A 17431-nucleotide genomic window follows, 5' to 3' on the forward strand; every position below is an offset into this window, starting at 1 on the left:
ACATGTCTGACAGAAGATTTTGCATTTAATGCAGAATCTGGCCTTTCGTTCGATCAAGGGGCGATGCCTTTTCACCCAACGAAGAGCCAAGGGTCAAGTTCACTGAACTTATCCACTTGGACACATGTACGCACGAGATCAAGGCACGATATTCGATAAAACGATCCTAACGGTTCCACTTTTCCTATAAATACCCCCCCCCTTTAGTGTAAAATTCAGAAAATCAGATCTTAGAGCTCTAAGTTGAAACCATTGTTTCATACCTGAGCTACTTGGTCTTGATTAGCACTCGGGGACCCACCGTAAGTCTTCTTTCGCTCTTTTATTCGCTTTTCGAGTCCGAAAGTCAACGTTTTGTTGACTTTCTGCATTGACCAGCTTTTGGTCAATGTGAAGTTCATGGAACTTCATAACGTGAGCGTGATCACGATGGTTATGGTCCATAGTGACCATACCTACTGATTACCACGTTATCTAGGCTCAGTGACGAGTCGTAGTTTCGGCCAAAATGCGCATTCTTGCGTATTTTGTAACCAAACTACTCGTGGGCATCAAAGCCGTTTGTTTTGATGCCAAACCTGTTTCTAAACTTAGTTAAGCATGTTCTAACATGCTTAGCTCGTCACGTTTAGTTTAGTGCTTATATAGGGTCGTAAGGTAAGCGATTTAAACCATCGCTTATACTTTCGAACCCGACCCATTTGGTCGGTCATTAGGACCCGACCAAACACATTTGGTGACCATAGCTATAACCTTCCGAGGTTATACCGTGTGGTCGCAATGTTAGGCGTTCCGAACGCGTTCTACGCGAACGACGCGTTAGGGTAGCATAAGCTACCTAAACGGGTCGTGATGGACCGTAAGCACTTAGATTAGGTTTCATTTTAGTATGTAGGCTTTGCTAAGCCATATTACACGAGTCTCCATACTCGTTTGGTTTACGAACCCGCGTACTGTCCGATCCTTCCGATTTGGTCCGGTATATTAACATAAGCTACCTATTAGGTGCCGTTGATATTCCGTGATTTTTAGCATTATCCGGTTATTATATAAGGAATCCAAAGCAATCTCAGGTGAGTACATTGAACCCCTCTTTTACTGTTTTCCAAACTGTTTTGGGGTGAAGCATGTGTACCTATCTGTTATTTTCATGATTTCAAAGTGTAATTGATTATACATGTTAGTATTTATCTTTTGACAAACTAAATGACTATCTATGGTTTAAACACTGATTTCTCAAGGACTACAAAAGTAATTGTTGGAATAGTACTTATTTTGTTCACCAGACCGATTGGTAGTATGATATAGTGCTATAGGACTAGACACCCCATTCCTGTTGTCATGGAATGTCTGAAACCAATTTGTTTCTCCATCCAAATAGGGATTTCCTTTGTGGTATCCTTATAGTCTCAAAGGTGTAGTTTGATGCACCAGGTCTGAATGAATTCTTAAATCGCACCTTTAAAGTATAGTTTGATATACTCTCATGTGTGGTGTTGTACAGAACCAACATATATTTTGTAATCATCCAAAGCATATTTTGATATGTTATTTACAAACCAAGACATAGTTTAATATGTTATTTATCACACCCAAAGCATATTCTGATATGTTACTTACAAAACTAAAGCATAGTTTAATGTGTTATTTATAAATCCAAGGTATACCTATAATATACTACTGAAAACTATTATTTTGAACAACTAAAGTATATTTAATATACTATCTATCAAACGATTTGGTTTTGGTTAGTGTTTAGATAACAGAACGAGTGTAATGTGATGAAAACATGGTAGATAATCCGCTGGTACTTCTTATATATAAGTGTTTTCATTGCATTACATATCGTGGCGTTATTTAGTACACTTGGGTTAACAATATTGGAACTGAAATATATTTTAATATATTACTTATTCAACTTTCTTAAAACCAAGGTATATTTTATATATACCATAAACGTTTTATTAAAATATTGTTTTTTTTCAAACAAACTTAACTTATACAAACTCATTTTACATGGTTATTCAGTTAACCATACATTATTCTCTTATTTGTACATATCATCTGATCCTATCGTTTTTCAAATGATTTACAAGACAAAGCAAAAATACGAGGTTCATGACTAAACATTTTCTCAAACTCAAGTCATGAACTCCGTTTTCACAAAACCTATGTATCTCACAGGCATTTTTATGCTGACGTACCTATTTTTACACATGTTTCAGGAGCTGTCTTGAGATGATTGTTGATGCATGCTACATTTAGGATGGACTCGTGCCTTAGCAACTTTAAAACTTGGAAGATCATAGTTGTACTTATGTGATTGTAATAGAACAACGAGTTCATTTAATCAATAAAACAATATTTAAATTTCCATGTGTTATGGAACAATGATTCTGTTACAACACTTCCCGACGTTTCCGCCACGTTTTGTATGTTCTACGTGGTCGGGGTGTGACAGAAAAGTTGGTATCAGAGCTCATGGTTATAGGGAATTAGGTTATTAGTAATGCTTTGACCTAGTCTATAACCTTCCTAGGACCCTAACGCGAGTTTACTTGCGTTTAGTCATAAAACAACACCGTCACCTATCCTTAGGCGACGACCGCAACAAGAACATAAATTTCCAAAACCGCTTTGAAAACTAATCATCTGTTCTAGGATGATTGATTACTAGGTTTTGAACCCTCTGTTATAAGGTTTTGAACCCCTTTGAATTTTCAAAACTCTCGTCAAAGTTGGTCTAAATATTGTGAACACATGCAAACTGGAAGGGTGGGTGCCTGTACCCTGAGTTTTCTGTCTAAGGCTAGAGTGTTCGTACAAATCCACATAATCGGACCAGTCACTCTTACCTGGGAACTCTTGGGGTGAGTGTCCACTTATAGGCGAGCATGTCTTCGCGATACATTATTTTTGACCTATTTGCTTTGATTAATCACCAGGTCGTGTGTTGCTTTGTAGTAACAGACAGACGGCCACTATCCTTGCTTTCATCAGATTTGTTCCATCTCATTCTTTTCGTCTAATTCTCTCACTCGTTTCCTCTCATGTTTCCTCTTTTAGAATGCCTCCTCGACGCGACAATCAGATGGCGAATGCCGAACTGGCGGAAATCATCGCGCAACAAATGGCTGCTGCCTTCCCAATTCTTTATGCTCAAATAACTCAAGCCATCAACAACAACAATGCTCCATGCAATTTCAAGATTTTTAACTCAGCTAAACCGCTCAAGTTCAATGGTTCTGAGGGAGCAACTGGGCTTCTTCAATGGTTCGAGAGCATTGAGAATACTTTCCGTCACGTTCAGTGTCCTGAAAATCGCAAGGTCGAGTTTTCTTCGAGTGTGTTTCAGAAGAGGGCTCTTACATGGTGGAACGGGGTTATGAGAGACCGCGGTGCAGAGGTTGCATTAGCACAGACTTGGGCCGAGCTTAGGGCTCTTATGATGAAGGAGTTCTGTCCTCGTCATGAGCTTAGGGCTCTAGAAAGGGAATTTGATGATTTAAAGCAAGACAGTGGGGAACATCGAGCCTATACTGATCGCTATGAGGAATTGAGCTTGTTATGCCCTACTATGGTTACGCCTCTGGATAAGGCGATTGAGAAATACATTGATGGGCTTCCTGACGTAGTTCAGGACATCGTTACTGGCAGCAACCCTACTACTGTCAGACAAGCCATTGAATTGGCTGCCACTCTGACTGAATCCCAAATCAGGAAGCGCAAGCTGTTTCGGAAGGGCGACCTAAGACCATCTGACAAGACTGCTCATGTGGAACCAAAGGAAGAAAGTGCTGAGGTGTCCAAGAAGAAAAAGCGCAAAGCCTCTCAAAGCTACGCTGTAACTGCTCAAGACAAACAAGTTGCACCAAACCAGCCAACACAACCTCGTAAAAGACAAAACTATGTTGGTACTGCACCGTTGTGCAACAAATGCAACCGTCATCATCTAGAGCAAGAGCAGTGTCACAAATGTACCCACTGTGGGCGGTTGGGACATTTGATCAATGTTTGTCGTTATGCAAATCAAGCTGCTGCAAACCCTGCTGCTGTTCAAGCACGGTTCCCTCCAGGGTCATGTTATAACTGTGGTGACCTTACCCACTACAGGAACAATTGCCCAAGGCTTGTTAACATACCTCCAGCGCGTGGACGAGTGTTCAACATCAATGAGGCAAACATGAACAATGATGCAGCAGTGAACAATTAGTGTTTTGTATTACCTTAGTTGCTATCTTTTGACACTTCAAGACAATTCCGTTGTTACATAAATAAAGAATTGTTGTTTTTATTTCTGCAAAATTTATGCGTTTGTGTGAATGCTTGATGCAACTTTATGATGTCAACCCAAAGACAAACTACTCGTATGGTTCTGTCATATTATGATCACTTGTGATCTCCCCAAGAACCTTAAAATCTCGTTTCTTTTAAACAAAGTCAAACACTTATTGAGAATCCCTCTATCTTTATAGATAGATCTTCATAAATCGTTAAAGTGCCAAATGAAATCCATAGGTTGGATTCCTAGTATGCCTTAATATCCATACCTAAGGATAACAAAATAAAGAATCAAGTTAACTAAATTTGTGCTTATGTATTTTCTTACATGTTTTGTGGTTGTATGTGATCCATCCAAATCCTCATAGAATCTTTCATATCTTCGTACGAGAGATTCATAATGGGATATCCAAAGATACTATCTTAAACCCTCAATGGATTTCAACAGTGTAGTTAAGTCCCTCGGGTTATAAAGTATTATTCTATAATTGGACCTCTTGAAAGGTCTGCTTAAACAGATTGATTTTGAAAATCTGATTAGAAATATCATGTGATGATATAAAAATGATCCCTTAAGCGGTCTATTTAAAGAGATCGTACGACGGTCTAGTTAAGAAGATCATGTGTTGATCTAGTTAAAAGATCGTTCGTTGATCGAATTAAAAGGATCCTTTGGTGGTCTAGTCAAATCGCTTCATATTTATTCAAGTAATTTTTCCTACGGATTATGAAATGGACTGTGCGGACTGTGCAAGGAATTACGTAATTATGGAGGCCTACATAATTATGGAATTCAGTGCACAGGAACCACAGGAAGTTTCATCATGTGTTAAGACCTAGTGACAAGAATAATGATACGGGAGAAGTCTCGGACCTCGACCAATGTCATTTATTCTCACACTCCCCCAATTCTGATCTCAAACACACACCAAGTTTTCCTATGATAAGCCTTCATAAGAAACGTTCGTCAATCAGTAGTTCAAAATTTCATGTTTTCCTATTTCAAGGAATTCACTCTGAGGGTTAACAAATTCGCTAAGAATCCTAACATGGCCCAGGGTTTTTCCTAAGGGTTCAATGGATCTATTATAAGGCGAAACCTTCACAGCTGTCCTCACGAGTTTCCTCTAGAATTAAATTTCGGGACGAAATTTCCTAAAGTAGGGGAGACTGTGACACCTGTGTCACTTCAACCATCAAACAAATGCCAAACCAAGGAAATATTGTATTTCATACTTGGGATTTGTATAAATATGTGTATGCTTTGCACATATCAATTCTTGTTCAATTTCATACTCTACAACGCTTTCTAGAGAATTATACGCAAACTGGTGCATAAACGTACTCAGTTTAATGCGACAAATACTCCGGGAGACCATCATACACTTAACATACCTTAAATAACCTTTACATAACTTAGAAATAAGTTTTGAAGGCATTGGTATGGCAAAAACAAGTTAATTCGCTTACAGGGACTAAACTTGACAAACTGCGAAAGTATGCCAATTTGAACTGTAACGAACATTCCGGAACATGTCCATAAGTTAAACATACCATATATATCCTTTACATAGCTTAGAAATAGGCTTTGAGGGGTTTGGTATGCTAAAACAAACTTTTTGATCATTCAGGGGCTAAAAGTGTCAAAAAGTGCACAAGTTTGCACTTTCGCGCATAACCTACGTTCTGAATACATCCGGACATCCGAAAATTTATGTAAGCATTATAATATTATGCCTTAGTGTTTGGCATGAGAAAAATCCATTCGTCGCGTCATTTGGATCATCTTTCGCGCTTATGCGCATTCCGTCGTAATTAAGCGAACATCGCGATCGTACGGCCAAACGAACCGACATCCGGAATATTTTTGAGCATATTTCAAGTCCCCTACACTTTAACTTCATCTTAGAGCCTTGAAATGAGGTTAACGGGGCTTAAACGTGCCAAAAATGGGCCAAAATACGTGTTTCTGAAGTGCAGGGACCAAAATTGAAAATTCTGGTCTGGGAACCTTAGGCGGGGCGCGTAAGGATTTGCCAAATCCTTAGGCGGGCCGCGTGAACATGTCTGACAGAAGATTTTGCATTTAATGCAGAATCTGGCCTTTCGTTCGATCAAGGGGCGATGCCTTTTCACCCAACGAAGAGCCAAGGGTCAAGTTCACTGAACTTATCCACTTGGACACATGTACGCACGAGATCAAGGCACGATATTCGATAAAACGATCCTAACGGTTCCACTTTTCCTATAAATACCCCCCCCCCCTTTAGTGTAAAATTCAGAAAATCAGATCTTAGAGCTCTAAGTTGAAACCATTGTTTCATACCTGAGCTACTTGGTCTTGATTAGCACTCGGGGACCCACCGTAAGTCTTCTTTCGCTCTTTTATTCGCTTTTCGAGTCCGAAAGTCAACGTTTTGTTGACTTTCTGCATTGACCAGCTTTTGGTCAATGTGAAGTTCATGGAACTTCATAACGTGAGCGTGATCACGATGGTTATGGTCCATAGTGACCATACCTACTGATTACCACGTTATCTAGGCTCAGTGACGAGTCGTAGTTTCGGCCAAAATGCGCATTCTTGCGTATTTTGTAACCAAACTACTCGTGGGCATCAAAGCCGTTTGTTTTGATGCCAAACCTGTTTCTAAACTTAGTTAAGCATGTTCTAACATGCTTAGCTCGTCACGTTTAGTTTAGTGCTTATATAGGGTCGTAAGGTAAGCGATTTAAACCATCGCTTATACTTTCGAACCCGACCCATTTGGTCGGTCATTAGGACCCGACCAAACACATTTGGTGACCATAGCTATAACCTTCCGAGGTTATACCGTGTGGTCGCAATGTTAGGCGTTCCGAACGCGTTCTACGCGAACGACGCGTTAGGGTAGCATAAGCTACCTAAACGGGTCGTGATGGACCGTAAGCACTTAGATTAGGTTTCATTTTAGTATGTAGGCTTTGCTAAGCCATATTACACGAGTCTCCATACTCGTTTGGTTTACGAACCCGCGTACTGTCCGATCCTTCCGATTTGGTCCGGTATATTAACATAAGCTACCTATTAGGTGCCGTTGATATTCCGTGATTTTTAGCATTATCCGGTTATTATATAAGGAATCCAAAGCAATCTCAGGTGAGTACATTGAACCCCTCTTTTACTGTTTTCCAAACTGTTTTGGGGTGAAGCATGTGTACCTATCTGTTATTTTCATGATTTCAAAGTGTAATTGATTATACATGTTAGTATTTATCTTTTGACAAACTAAATGACTATCTATGGTTTAAACACTGATTTCTCAAGGACTACAAAAGTAATTGTTGGAATAGTACTTATTTTGTTCACCAGACCGATTGGTAGTATGATATAGTGCTATAGGACTAGACACCCCATTCCTGTTGTCATGGAATGTCTGAAACCAATTTGTTTCTCCATCCAAATAGGGATTTCCTTTGTGGTATCCTTATAGTCTCAAAGGTGTAGTTTGATGCACCAGGTCTGAATGAATTCTTAAATCGCACCTTTAAAGTATAGTTTGATATACTCTCATGTGTGGTGTTGTACAGAACCAACATATATTTTGTAATCATCCAAAGCATATTTTGATATGTTATTTACAAACCAAGACATAGTTTAATATGTTATTTATCACACCCAAAGCATATTCTGATATGTTACTTACAAAACTAAAGCATAGTTTAATGTGTTATTTATAAATCCAAGGTATACCTATAATATACTACTGAAAACTATTATTTTGAACAACTAAAGTATATTTAATATACTATCTATCAAACGATTTGGTTTTGGTTAGTGTTTAGATAACAGAACGAGTGTAATGTGATGAAAACATGGTAGATAATCCGCTGGTACTTCTTATATATAAGTGTTTTCATTGCATTACATATCGTGGCGTTATTTAGTACACTTGGGTTAACAATATTGGAACTGAAATATATTTTAATATATTACTTATTCAACTTTCTTAAAACCAAGGTATATTTTATATATACCATAAACGTTTTATTAAAATATTGTTTTTTTTCAAACAAACTTAACTTATACAAACTCATTTTACATGGTTATTCAGTTAACCATACATTATTCTCTTATTTGTACATATCATCTGATCCTATCGTTTTTCAAATGATTTACAAGACAAAGCAAAAATACGAGGTTCATGACTAAACATTTTCTCAAACTCAAGTCATGAACTCCGTTTTCACAAAACCTATGTATCTCACAGGCATTTTTATGCTGACGTACCTATTTTTACACATGTTTCAGGAGCTGTCTTGAGATGATTGTTGATGCATGCTACATTTAGGATGGACTCGTGCCTTAGCAACTTTAAAACTTGGAAGATCATAGTTGTACTTATGTGATTGTAATAGAACAACGAGTTCATTTAATCAATAAAACAATATTTAAATTTCCATGTGTTATGGAACAATGATTCTGTTACAACACTTCCCGACGTTTCCGCCACGTTTTGTATGTTCTACGTGGTCGGGGTGTGACATTATCTATCAGATATGTCACAAAAGCACTTAATCAATTTTCCAATTGCAAGATAGCTAGTTACCGGGTCTGGATTTCTAGCATTATGATTCTTCGGAAAGTTAACGCAAGGGTCACACGTTAACCACCTAAAATCATTCATTAGCGAGCTATTGATACTTATTCATGCGAATCTTTAAAGATAGGTTATTTACCGGGTCTGGATTCCTAACCTCACTTATCAAAGAAAGCAATACCGATGGTCACAATACAGCCACGAGGATAAGCAATTATGTAGATCATATAACAAACAATTTCACCTTTACATGTCTTAAACACAAATCTACCATGTCAACAATTTCAGACCAAAACTACTAAACAAGGATCATAAACCGCATCTAAGAACATACAATCAACACCATATAATTCATTAGAACCCTTACATGCAAGAAAGTATTCCTAATCACAATAAGATATATCTTGTATAAAACCAATACCCTGGTCTGGTTTCATGGTGTAAACAAAGTCTACAAACAAGTGATTAATCAAGAAATAGTTACCATCCCACTAACCACAGATTCATTATACAAGACAATCAAACATAATCAGGAACTCAACATCAATGAAACATTCGTTATATAATCATGAAGATTCAAACATGAAAAAGTACTAAAGATTCATACAAATAAGGTTACAATGTCATGAATATTCAAGAAACAAGTTTATAACTATTATTACATAAACTACATTAAACATAAACTAACATCAGCTCATAACTTGCAAAATGATAAGAATACATGTTCAGGAACAAGGAATCGAACCATAAAAAGCAAGGAATTGATGGGTTGGATCGGTTATGCTTCCACTCGATCTTTAAGCTTCAAATGGGTCTGATCAGGACTGCTTCGTAACCCAGAAATCACCCAGAAACATGGAGAAAAACCCAACAACTGAACCAGTAGCGAATACTGCTATTTATAGGAGAAATTCAGATCGGCACGATCGTGCGAGTTTGGCACGGTCGTGCGGCAGGTGTTGTCGGGTGACGTTAGTTTCTTTAATCCCGAGTCAGCCAAGTGGACTAGTGGACAAGTTGTCTCAGTCATCAGAGTGGCACGGTAGTGCCGCTCATCAGAAATGTTGGTCAGAAACCCTGGTCTGGCCATGGCACGGTCATGACTCGGATGGCACGGTAGTGCAGCCCGAGAACAGTTGGCACTCCTGATCGCACTAGCAGTGCTTCCGAGATCGCTTGATCGACACGGTGGTGCCGCTAGTGGCACGGTCGTGCCATACCTGGCAGTTCATCAGATTTTTGCTATTTTCATCAGAAATGCATCAGAATTTGTCCGTTTTCATCATATTTTTCCTTTATGCTCTGTTTAAGACCTGAAAATACAAAAGTACCAAATTTGGTGCCTAAACGTTGTGTTTTCGGTCAAAAACGCTTAAAACGGAAGTGTTTTGGGGTATAAAAACATGTATAATTTAACGTATATCGACAATGCAACGTATTATGGGCGTGAAATTTAAAACACAACTAAAAACACTGCTTAACACTTAAAACACACTACTTAACGTTCTTGGCATGGTGTTTACGTTTTAAGCCTAGAATTCATTGCATTGTGTCATAAATTGTTATATTTGGTGTTTTTCTTGCCAAAACAATCCAAAACATTATGCCCAAGTCCAAAGCATGATGCCTACATGTCAATTCTTATGCCTTCTCACACTTCTCATGAAAAATGTCCTTTTTAGAGGATTCTAACATCTTTGGACCTGAATTCGTTTAGTCGTTCATTCATTTATGTTTTCAAATCAGAATATCAAAATTTGACTTTGATATCGTGCGATAGGATTACTTGGTGCTCATCATCGCATGTTCCGATATAAGTTATATATATATATATATCATATTATTATAAGTTATTAACGTTATTACAATGTGACTCCGATTAACAATACTCTGATACCCTAAGCGCTCGCTTCTCATGGAGTGTCCCATGAGCATGTTGTTGTGGCAACGACAACATGTGCTCCTCCTGTGATGGAGAGATTAGTTCTTGGCGAGTATGGTACAAACTACTAGGAGACGTATGGATCGATCCTAGATTTTCAGTATTAGTTTCAGACCTCAGGACATGGATGTCGGGTATGCCAACCCGCTCCATATTGTGATTTTTATACGGGAGTAGCTACTTGTGTATGATCATGTAGTGTTGGAACCTGAAGGTTTATGAATAATGGGTTAATATAGTTAACTAGATTGGGCTTGAAATGTGTTTTGATTAGTTGTTTTAGGTCGAGTTATGTAGTAGGTCAAGGTGGTTTCGGCTGGGCTAGTATAGGGGCTTTAGGCCCAAGTGTGATAGTATATATGTAAAACTCTTAGTTTGTTTTGAGGTTGATCAGTTATTCGATAGCTAGAGCCAGCCGAAACCCTGTTTCTTTCTTGTATCAGACATCAATCGGTGTATAGAAGATAAGTATTTTGGTTATTCTTTGTTTGTGGTTTGTTTATCTTGAATCGTCTTGTGTTTGGATTCCACACAAACATAAGATACGAGTTGATATCATTGAAAGATCCGTTTACGGGACTTACAATTGGTATCAGAGCCAAGAACCTATTTCTTGGTTCGGTCAATATCAATTGGATTTAAGAATGGTTGTGGTAGTTGGTACTGATCTGTTTCGTGTGTGATTGCTGCTGTTTTGAGGATTTTTGGTTCTGTTTTTAAAGGTTTCGAGTTTCATTATTGCTGATTTGAAGGTTCCGAGTGGCTGTTCATCAAGTGTTCATCAACATTCAAGAAATCAAAGCAATTTTGGTTTCAGAACATTTTTAAATCTGTTTGCGGGATTCAAGGATAGTTTGTTGCAGATTAGTCAAAAGATTTATCGAAATCTTTTGAAATTTGGAAATTCCTGATTTCTCGAGATTGCGAGTCAATTTCTAACATATTGTTTTGTAGGTTTTGAGTTCTAGAATCATCTTTCAGGTTGCGACTTGATTTCTTCATTGGTGTCAACTCCTAATCAAGATTCCGACTCGTGGTTTCGATTCGACGTCCCGACTTGTTTTTACTACTACTGCTTTGTGGTTCCGACTTGTGGTTTGACTTGTGGTTTAGATTCGTTGTTTCGACAAGTGGTTGCGACTGGAGTTTACTCGAAATCAAGAGATTTCGACTGGTGCTTTTGTCTCGCAATCAAAGGATTTCGGCTCGAGTTGTTAGTTGTTCTCATCACTCACAACCGTGTGACTTCGACTGGGGTTATGACTGATTACTGATTTTGACTGAAGGTTACCACTCGAAAAGATGTTCTGATCTTGAATCGCAACAACGCTGATTTGACGTTTTTACTTAGAATATTATAAGATGACTTCCACAAATCAAACTGTTTATCTGGCTGTTGTGAACAAACATCAAGAACTGGATTCCATCATAGGACCTACCACTAGAGTTCCTAGACTGCTTAATGGTGAAGACTTTCCCGAATAGAAGTGGCGATTTGAGCAGCACGTTAAAGTTAAAGATACGAAAATTTGGAGAAGTATCATTCAGATTCCTAGAGAAATTATGTATGAAAAGGATGATGCTCCAGGGATTAAGTTAAAGAAACCTCCTGTAGAATACACAGATGAAGACTTTGATATAGTTGAGGAAGATGATAGGGCACTTTCGTATTTGACTATGGCTTTGGGTCCAGACATTGCTATCGGATTTCGAACTTCCAAATCTGCTAATGAGTTATGGGAGTCTCTGCTTGATGTATTTGAAGGGAATGAGGACATGAAAGAAAGTAGGAGAAATCTACTAAGTCAAAATTTCAACCACTTTAACCACATCTATAGAGAGACTGTTGAAAATCAAGTTCAGAGGTTCGTAAAGCTAATCACTCAAATAACCATTGCCGAATTGCCCCTGTCGAACGCTTTAGTGAACAAACAACTTCTGAAAGCATTACCAAAGAGCTGGGATCATCATGTGGCCATGATCTAGAAGACAAAAAGCCTTGCTCGATGTAGTTTTTCTGAAATGATTTCTCATATCAAGGCTTGTGAATTGGATGACAAACAGAGGGAAACTAATCACAAAAATAGTCTGCTTGCTACTGGTTTAACCACAACACCCCCTGCTTCCAATAATAATGCTGCTCTCATGTCACAAGCTGGATTCCAAATGTTCAGGAGTTCGACGCCAACTAAAGCCGCACCAGAACCTGCACCAGCTAATGTCTTCTACTCTGCTACCCCAGCTCCATCTGTTTCATCATCATATAATGCCACTGCCGCTTCAAATATCACTGCTGCCAAGAACGAGTTCATTGCATTCTTCTCACAACAAACCAAGGAGAACCTTGAAATCGCAGCTTCTGTCATAAACTATTTAAATGCTTTTCTTGCTGGTCAAATAGATCCTCCAAACTTCTCTATGGATGACCTAGATCAAATGCATCCAAATGATGTAGAGGAGATGGACATCACATGGCAAATGGCTATGGCGACGTTTAGGGCAAAGCACTTTGTTAGAAGAACCGGAAGAAATAGATGGGCAAATCAAACCAGTTATGGAATGAACAAGGTGGGAATTGACATGTACAAGATCCGCTGCTATAATTGTCATGAACCAGGACAAGTCTCACGAAACTACACCAAGCCTTAAGTGAACAGAAATCAAACACCAGCTCAACCAGCTCCACCTGCTGCCAGAAACACTGAGAGGGCAATTACTACAACAAACACCAAAACTACTACTTCTAGTGGAAGTGCTCCCAACTCAGCTATGGTGGTTCAGCCTGATGCATCTTTTGACTTACGCACTGAGATTCAATAGCTCAATCTTACAGCTCCTCCTGAGAATTAGACACCTCTTGACAACATAGCATTCATGACACAGGTTCATGGACTTACAGTAGAAGAGGTAAATTCTTATTTATGTACTCCTGAATATAGAGGTAGAGTAGCAGCCTATCATTTACACAACTCAGAACTGATTTCAGATATTCAAGACATAAAAAGGCATAACTCTTATCTAACTAAAAATGAAAGACTATACAAAGAAAAGATAGAAGCTCAACGAAAGGATATTATTAAGCTTAAAGAAGATCTGAGTATCAAGGGTTGTCACTATAAGGATGCTAAAGAAACCATATATGCTTTGACCAAGGAACTGGAAAAAATCAAACAAAAATATCAAATAAACGAAATAAATATTAAGAAATACGAAACTTCTAGCAAATTGGTCTGTGAGTACATATGTCTATTGCTTGCGTCAATTGCGTATCGTAGCTGAACAAATGAGATGAGACATGGTGCTTGAATATGAAGATTATACTTAACAAGTACATTCGCACGGATCTGCGCAGGCAGATCCGCACGGACCGACATTCACACAAAACTAGGGTTTAGTGGTTATTACGAATGCGCATGAAGTTGATTCGTACGAACCAACCAGGTCCACACTTGGTATGTTGATCCGTTGTTACTAGTTGATTCGTTCATACATGTGTGGGTTCGTACGAATGGAGGTCCATCCGTAGATGTGCTTGAGCGGACCAGCCATGCCTATAAATACTAGTCTTATTCATTTCATTTGTACAACTTTGCTGACTTAGAGGGGAAACTCTGTCAGTTTGATTTTACGGTTCTGTAATGTTCTACAATCAATAGAAATCATAGTTTAATTACTTCTTCGTGTTCAATCTACTCTAGTACTTGGATTCCGCACAAGATACTAGATCAAGCAGTCAATCGGAGCATTCAAGTGTGACGAGATCGATCCTTAAGATGCACTATCAAGTGGTATCAGAGCCAGTGATTGATTGCATGGATTGAAGACACAAGAATTCAAGAAGATTCAAGCTGAATTCAAGCAAATCAGAGACAAATTTCATCATCTTCTTCATTTCTTCTTCTACTCATCTTCTACACTTCTTTTTGAACTTTAAATCACTGATTCATGACGTTTTCACAGTAAAAAAACGTCTGATTTTCAAATATATTGTGCGAAAATCAGTTTTAATCAATCCTACAAAGTTTCAGAACATAATTCAAACAAAATCTTTATCAAATCATTGAAAAACATGGTTGTTTGTATTCAGATGTGTACGAACGGATCTGGTTCTTGAGTGAGTAGATTCGTACGGATCTACATTACCTCTGTTCGAAAGAATCAACTCATTGAGTTAGAGTTTGTGTATTATGCATTCACGGATCTAGAATCTCATATTCGAACGGATCCACCACGCCCATTCATACGAATCAAGTATCAGATTTAGAGTTAGTTTGTATCAGTTGATTCACACGAATCAACATAAGTTGATTCGCACGAACCTAATATTCCACATTCGTACGAATCAAGGTTTTTGTGTTGTTTACATTTCAAAATCATCTAAGCGTTTGTTTGATTGTTGCAGGTTATTCTCAAGGATTCAAGATCATGGCAGAAGAGTTTTATAACAAATTTTACAATGCGTTCACTTCCGAATCATCCGAAATAACAACATCTGCACCGAAAAACATTACAAAAGCTATTGCCGAAAATTTAAAACATGATAAGTTTTACGGAACTAACACAAAACCACCGAAACTTAATAATATTGAAGATTATAACTGGTGGAAGGACAGGTTTATTAACTGGGTAAAAGCTTATGCTCATGAGAGTTGGTTTTGTTTTGAATTTGAATATAGAAGACCGTTAAATGATAAAAATGAAGAAATTTTGCTTGTAAGTTTAGAAAAAGAAGATTAAAAGATGTTTTCTGATGAATAAAGAATGATTGCCTTAATTCAACAGTCAATTAGGGATGATATTTTCTCATTACTTCAGCATGATGGTTCATCAAGATCTGTGTGGGAAGCATTACGAGTGAAAGCTGAAGGAGGAAAGCAAATCAAGAAGAATAAAATTTCATTGCTGAAAAAAGAATTTGATCTATTTGATTCTATGAAGGGTGAGAATGTGAGACAAATGATTGAAAGGTTCTGTCATCTTAAAATTGAAGTTGAAAGATTTGGGATTACAAAGATCAGAGAAGAAATCACTGACAAAGTGATCGAAGTGTTACCGCATGTTGATGACTGGCAGACATTTGTCATGATACTGAAAAATGATTCAAAGGTTGATGAAATCACCCTAGATACATTGATTGAAAAGCTAGAGGGACATGAGTTGGAGCTGCAAAAACAGAACAAAATAAGCAGTTCAAACTATCAGCAGAATGTGAGTCTTTACTATAGTGGAAACTTGCTCTCAACCGAACAATCATCAAAGATTGGTACAGCTTTCAATGTTGAAAAATCAAAGGATTCACCAAATAGTTCATCAGATTATAATTCTGGTTATCAGTCTTCGTTAGCATCAAACAAGGCAGATCCCGATAAGATTCAATGCAACATTGCCTTGAAACTGAAAAATTGTCTAAATATGAGTATCAATGCTGCCAAGCAACAGATGAGTTTCTTAGCATCAATACTGGAGTCATATGAAAGTCTGGTAGCGGGTAGAATCGGAAACTCGAAAATGACAAAAGAAGACTATGACCAGATAGATCTAGAAGAGATGGAACTTATCGACATCAGATGGTGTTTGGCTAGTGGCATTAGGAGGGCACAACAATTTATGGAGATTACCGGTAGGCAGTGTCTTGAAGGTTCGAATACGAAACTAGGATTTGACAAGTCGAAGGTCACATGCTTCAGGTGCAAACAAAAAGGACACTTTAAGAGAGAGTGTGTCAACCGGGAAGTGAATGAAAATGTCAATCCGTTCCATGACGACTACTACAAGAAAGCTATCTACCATCAAACCAATGAGTAACCGTCAAAATCAAATCAAAAGCAGATTGATGAAGGGTCGTCAAGAGAATAGAAACAAGCTTTGGTGACAATTCAAGATGATGAAGGGTTCAATTGGAACAAATATATTCCAAAAGAAAAGTTTGCATTGGTTGCTGAAGAGAAAATTGAACCTCTCAGAGAGAAAACATATAGAGAAAGACGTATTGCAGAAATCAAATTAGATGACATGCAAGCAGCGTATGATGAAGCTAGAGAAATGGGTAGATGGGATAAAAAGAGGGAATGCTACACAGATCATAAAGGTAATCCAGTAGTAGATTCAAGTAAGGTGGTCTTCAAAGATCTATTGGAAATCATTCCTACTTCTGGAGAATATTACTCGAAGAAATTTGAGGATAAAGATTACGTCTTAAATTTGGAGAAGAAAATTAGAGAAGTGATGCTTGTGAGTTTGAGAAAGAGAGATGAAGAAAGACTTCAGAAAAGTGTAGAAAAGATGGTGGACGAGTTAAAAACGACAGCAGAGGAAACTGGTGATGAAAGTGAACAGAAGGTTGATGAGTTGAAAAATACCACAGAAAAGGTCAATGATGAAAGTTAGGAAAAGACTGATGAGAAGCTGAAGAAACTAGTAGAGGAAGCTGTTGATGAAAACCAGCAGGTGGTTGATGAGAAACAGAAACGTACGTCAGAAGAAGCTAAGGTTCCAGAAAATGTTGAGGTACAATTTCAAACTGAATCTTCTAAGTTGTCAAACATTGATAATAAAAATGAAAAAGTTGAACAGTGCAAGAAATGCGTGGATACATGCATATCTTGTACTGAAAAGGATGAAAAATTTAAAA

The sequence above is a fragment of the Helianthus annuus genome, chromosome 13 (assembly GCF_002127325.2).
Source record: "Helianthus annuus cultivar XRQ/B chromosome 13, HanXRQr2.0-SUNRISE, whole genome shotgun sequence".
NCBI lineage: Eukaryota > Viridiplantae > Streptophyta > Magnoliopsida > Asterales > Asteraceae > Helianthus > Helianthus annuus.